This window comes from Amia ocellicauda, chromosome 9 (assembly GCF_036373705.1).
Source record: "Amia ocellicauda isolate fAmiCal2 chromosome 9, fAmiCal2.hap1, whole genome shotgun sequence".
In the NCBI taxonomy this organism is placed as follows: Eukaryota; Metazoa; Chordata; class Actinopteri; order Amiiformes; family Amiidae; genus Amia; species Amia ocellicauda.
Window position 1 is genome coordinate 25,065,659 of NC_089858.1, and position 6,051 is coordinate 25,071,709.

The window sequence follows — 6,051 nt, forward strand, 5'->3', positions numbered from 1 at the left end:
TGTGGATTACAGACAGGGACGGAGGTGGGGTAATAGTGAATGTAACCTTCAGTAATCCTATTAGAAAGTGGCTGCTAATCCAATAGTGATTGTCTGGAGAAAATCCCAAAGCATTTGCCGTAATATTTTGTTGTGTGCAGACTGCAAGATCTACTGGAGTATTGCATGGGATCCTAAACCAATCTGAAGTACAAAAAAGGATTATTGTAATAAAATTACAATATTACTGCAGTGTAGGCTCATCTGACCAGGTTAAGAGGCTTACGATTTGAAATCCACTGAGCGAAAGGAGGAGAAAAGAGCACGCAGAACCAAACCCAGAGTTTATCCACTCAGTTCTCCTGGGACAGGCACTTCCATTCACTCGGAAAAACAAATAAACAAAATCTGATCACGTGTTCATGACTTCCATGATTTTATTTGTTTTGGTTTATGGCAATAATACTAATAATTAAAAAATAATAAATAAAATATAATCAAAAAAATGTTGTTCTTAGGTTAAAACTGTCTGAAAAAATTACAAAGACTGCTCTGTGCTTCCAAACTGTGCTCTATCACATTCAAGCTCAAACTAATGGCCCTCAATTAACAGCAACACATTAAGCTGGGCTGCATCTCATGCATTATGATGAATCCCCGACAACTGTCACCGTATTGTCAGTCAAAAAAGGCAGGCCTTTAGGTCCTTTCTTCAGTTTCCAAAAATGCAAAATATTGACATTCAAAAACCCTAAATATCTAAAGGGGACAAATCATAGTAGACAGTGACCTCCTGTCTCGGAGTCTTAGATCTGCCTTGTGAGCAGGTACTTCCCTACACTGCATGAGACAAAGGCCAGACTGAATATCATCTGCATTGAGTCGACCATCTGTTGAGGGGGAGCAGCATTGCAGTCAAATCTTAATTTAAATTCCCAATATATTAATGAGAAAAAGAACAAAGTGCATATACCGACTGCACAGCATTTTAAATGCATCAGTAACACACACGCGTCACAGCCATAGCCCAGTACAGGTATCTCAGATCACATCAGGTCCTTACAGTCCTCTTCCTCATTTAAGTCCCTTTTAGTTTGGAGGGCTTTTCTCGTGATGAAAACCCAATGCTTTAGTCACCCACCAGAGATTATGACAATAAACATTTTACTTTACAACTATTCAAACCCCAGGCCTCTGAATCCATTCCACTGCAGAATTTCCTAACCTAGTTTAAACAAGCTTAATTCATAAGCCTTGCTCGATGGAGTTCGTACTATTCAGCGGCTGCTTGCACAAACAGAAACAGTGGGAGGAATGGGAATGTGCTGTGAAACAATACAGGCAGCGGCCTACATTGACAGAGAGCTGCAACAGCTTTTAATTCTGTTAATTGTGTCACAATAAGTGGGACATTCTTGTTCCTAATTAATGTGAAATCTGATTCAGGTTCTTAGCTAGTAAGTGGGGGAGACAAAAAGCCTATAGTAGGATTGATGAGAAAAGCCAAAAAAAAAGCAATGTAAGAGTTGGATCTTGCTTAGTGGAGAACAAATGTTAATTTCTGTATTGCAGCAAAAAAAAAAAAGGGCTTTTATGGAATAAAAATGTCTGGCTTAAAAAACAACAACGCTGCAGAAGCTGAAAAGAGGGTACATATAGTAATTATAGAAATAAATACAGAAACTTGAAACTCCTGTAAAGAGACGGAGATTGGCTGCATCTTGTGGTTGATGGCTGTGCTTTGTACACCATGGGCAGTTGTTTTTCTTCTTTAAATGTACTTAACTCCTCTCTTTTCTCACAAACCAAATCAAAGGAAATTAAAGTTGCTGTCTTTTCCCTGGCCCGGAGCAACAGCTGCCTCAGTATATATTTAAATGCATTGATCTTAAACAGCACAGAGCTTTTTTATAGCATATTACATCTCAGAAGGATTATACATTTTAAGTTATAACTTCCTCGTCAAAAGAGTGAATCTGTCAAGAGTAAGCTTATCAAGCCTTCAACTGCTGGATGGCAGGGCTGCCAGGACAATGATTTCAATCTCATATATTAAAACCAGCATTTCATACAGCACTTTGGTTTAAGTCATACAGACCAAGAGATGGAGAATGAACCATCCACAAAAGGTGCTAGGGCACAGAAGAGCTACACAGAGGCCGAGTGGTGGTGGTCTGCAGTGGGAGGGGGTTGGAGGAAATTGCACCATAATTTCCCATGATGTGCCTGCGGTCTGGATGGGCAGCAGTCTTAGATTAACTTTATCTGTTGGGTATCCTCTGTGCGCTGCTCTATTCACATACAGGACACGTAAAGCAATGTAACTGAATAAAATCACAGTTCAAGGTTTATACTGCCAATGACAAATATAATATTAGTTTCAGATTCCCTGAATACTTTTTGCATTCTAAAGAGTCATTTTATATGATTCCTGAAGTATGCAGACACTACCTACTGAAAAAGTGCATTCTTAGCAGGACAATTTTTCTCTCTCTTTTCTAAACCTCATTGTGACACTCACAAATAGACAAAGCATGACACAAATTTAACATTAAATGCTACGAGGCATCAAATATCTTACTTGTTTAGTGATTCTATGCAATGGTGGCCTAGCACATTTACAATGCAGGCTTTCATGTTCCGATGTACCCACATTTGGCATAATAAGTACTTATTGTAGTTGTAGACTTCCAGTATTTTAGAAAGCTGCAGTGCACATTACAAGTAAATATGACCCAACCACCCCTGAGAAATCTATTATCCAATATTGAGACAGAACAATACAAATAAGACAAAACCAGTAACAGAAACAGGATTGTGGAGAAGTAGGCTCCTTTTATAAACAGAAACTACAACCATATGAATTAAACATTTCTAAGCCCTGGTAGCATACCACATTTTTTGTTACTCAAAGTGAGGGGTCGATAAAATCCTTATTTCCACAGGAGCGTAAAACTAAATATATATTTTTAAAAGGATAAAAAGAATTTAAGCAGTGAGTCATATGATCTCAATAAGCACTTTTATAAACCCCATACTGAAAGCTCTACGATGTCTGGACATTTTTGCTTTGCTTGATGACAGACACCCTTGAAGAAATAGTACTGACGTTATTCTACTCATCCTGTGCTCATGCCACATGTACCAAAGACGTCAGCATCGTAACCATTAAAAATAGTCTATTTAGTTATTTATAAAATTTGGTCTTTTTATAAAACGTTTAAGGGGAAAAAATAGTGCAGAAATAATAGGATCTCTCTAGCATCTGAGTAACCTCATCCCTCTTCCTGGGGATCATCTATTATTCAGGTCTTTCTTTTTTTCAGTCTCTCTTTCCTCAGTTATGTAAAATATCTCTGCAGGAAAAAAAAAAAAAAAAAAAAGAGGTCACACTGGGACATAAATTAAAATCTATTAAGAGTGATGGCTTCATCTCTTCCCCAGATTTTTCTTCTGACGTGCTGATATTAATGAGGAAAAAAGATCTCGGTGCATTGATTGATCCGAAGTTCAGGGCTAGAAGGTGCAGATATCTAATTTAATAGACATTGAAATGTTTCATCTCTGGAGGTAGGGGGTTCAGATCTTTCAAAGATCATAAGCGGTGTCAATCAACAAGTGGCCTTGGGACATATAAACAACTTGAAAACGAGAGAAGTCACTGCCAATACAATAGGCAACACCTAAAAATAAGGGTGATATGAAAGCATGAAATTAAATGATTCCACAACACATTAAAGCAGACAGTTTAACAGTGCTAATCTCCTACTAGTCTAAATCAGGGACTATTAAAAGCAACAGGTAAAGACTAACTTCTTCATGGTATACCACAAACTGTCAGAAAGAATCTCAGGGAAGCTCATCAGCGGCTCTTCGTCCTCACAAGGTCTTGACCGGACTGCAGCTCTGGTGGACATTCCTGCAGTCAGCAGGCCAATCGCACACTCCCTCAAAACATGAGACTTGAAATTCATAGATTAGGGTCTAATGAATGTATTTCAATTGACTGAATTCCTTATATGAACTGTGAACTTTTAAATAGTTGCATAATGCGTTTATATTTCTGTTCAGTATACATACTAGTCTATGAATCACTTAAAAAAAACTACCAGTTTACTATCAGCTTTACATGCCACAATGACCAGACACAAAAAGACTATCAGAATCTACCAGGAAATCTGAAACCCAGGAAGAAAACACTGATCTCTTTGGTGAAACCACGCCGAGGTTGTGGCTCTTCAGCAGGATTGTCTTTCCTTGTCCGATTTGAAGGCCTCAAAACGGAAAGCTGCAGATACGAGCTGCAGCCCTGGCAGGAGCAAATAGGGTATGGAATCTAAGTTCACAGCCAAGCAATCGGAAGGAAAAAAGGAGTATAAATTATTAACCCTGAATGCCATCAGCTCCAAGCCTTGCGCTGACAGACACCCCTGCTGGGATGTAAAATCTCTGTTCGGTCTGAATATACTAAAGCACTCCTGGTAATGTTAAGCACAGCAACTAAAGCATGTTGTTCAGTTAAATAAGACCAATGGTAGGACATGCACTACATGTACACTACATGGTATTGCATGATGGATAAGTGTCTGCCTGTACTTCTCAGCATTGAGGAGACCATTCATTCTGACCAAATCCCCAACTCCATGTGCAGAAATGCAGCCCCAAACTTGCAAGGAACCTCCACCATGCTTCACTGTTGCCTGCAGACACTCATTCGTGCACTGCTCTCCAGCCCTTCGGCGAACAAACTGCATTCTAGTTGAGACAAATATTTCAAATTTTGACTCAACAGTCCAGAGCACCTGCTGCCATTTTTCTGCACCCCAGTTCCTGTGTTTTCGTGCATAGTTGAGTCGCTTGGCCTTGTTTCCACATCAGAGGTATGACTTTCTGGCCGCAAGTCTTCCATGAAGGCCACTTCTGACCAGACAGTAGATGGGTTTACCAGGGTCCCACTGTTCTCTACCAATTCTGAGCTGATGGCACTGCTGGACATCTTCCGATTGTGAAGGGAAGTAAGCATGATAAGTCTTTCATCTGCTGCAGTAAGTTTCCTTGGCCGACCACTGCGTCTATGGTCCTCGACGTTGCCCGTTTCTTTGTGCTTCTTCAAAAGAGCTTGGACAGCACATCTAGAAACCCCTGTCTGCCTTGAAATGTCTGCCTGGGAGAGACCTTGCTGATGCAGTATAACTACCTTGTGTCTTGTTGCTGTGCTCAGTCTTGCCATGGTGTATGACTTTTGACAGTAAACTGTCTTCAGCAACCTCACCTTGTTAGCCGAGTCTGGCTGTTCCTCACCCAGTTTTATTCCTCCTACACAGCTGTTTTTGTTTCAGTTAATAATTGTGTTTCAACCTACATATTGAATTGATGATCATTAGCACTGGTTTGGTATAATTGTTTAATCATACACCTGACTATATGCCTACAAAATCCCTTGTCCAAGTGTACCTAGAAGAATTGATGCTGTTTTGAAGGCAAAGGGTGGTCACACCAAATATGCATTTGATGTAGATTTTTCTTCTGTTCACTCACTTTGCATTTTGTTAATTGATAAATATAATCTACTAACATGTCTATTTTTGAAAGCATTCTTACTTTTCAGCATTTTTTTCACACCTGCCTAAAACTTTTGCACAGTACTATATATACATTAAAACAAACTCACAGGCCTGATGTAGTGCAACTATAGTATTTGCAGAAGAATAAGCAACCCTGGATTGAATATAGGTGCATGAAAAAGTAGAATTCTCTAGATTTTAACTTACAATAGATGTGAAATACATGACTTTTAATTGCAAATAAATCACCATCATAATAAATCCAGTTCATCTGGGGGGAGCCCCTTCATCAAATGATACCAAGGTGAGGGAGTTTCCACTGTAATGGCAATATTTGGGGTTTGAAACAAGGCCTTTAGTCAGGCAATGAAACAAACAAGAAAGTGGACACTGACTTCCAAAATTCTAGAACTAGCTTTGCTGGAGAAGCTTCACTTCTTCAGAACACAGATGGTTTGGTTTGATTTACAAATTACTTCTCGAGTAGAAGAAACATTAAGGTTTGTCG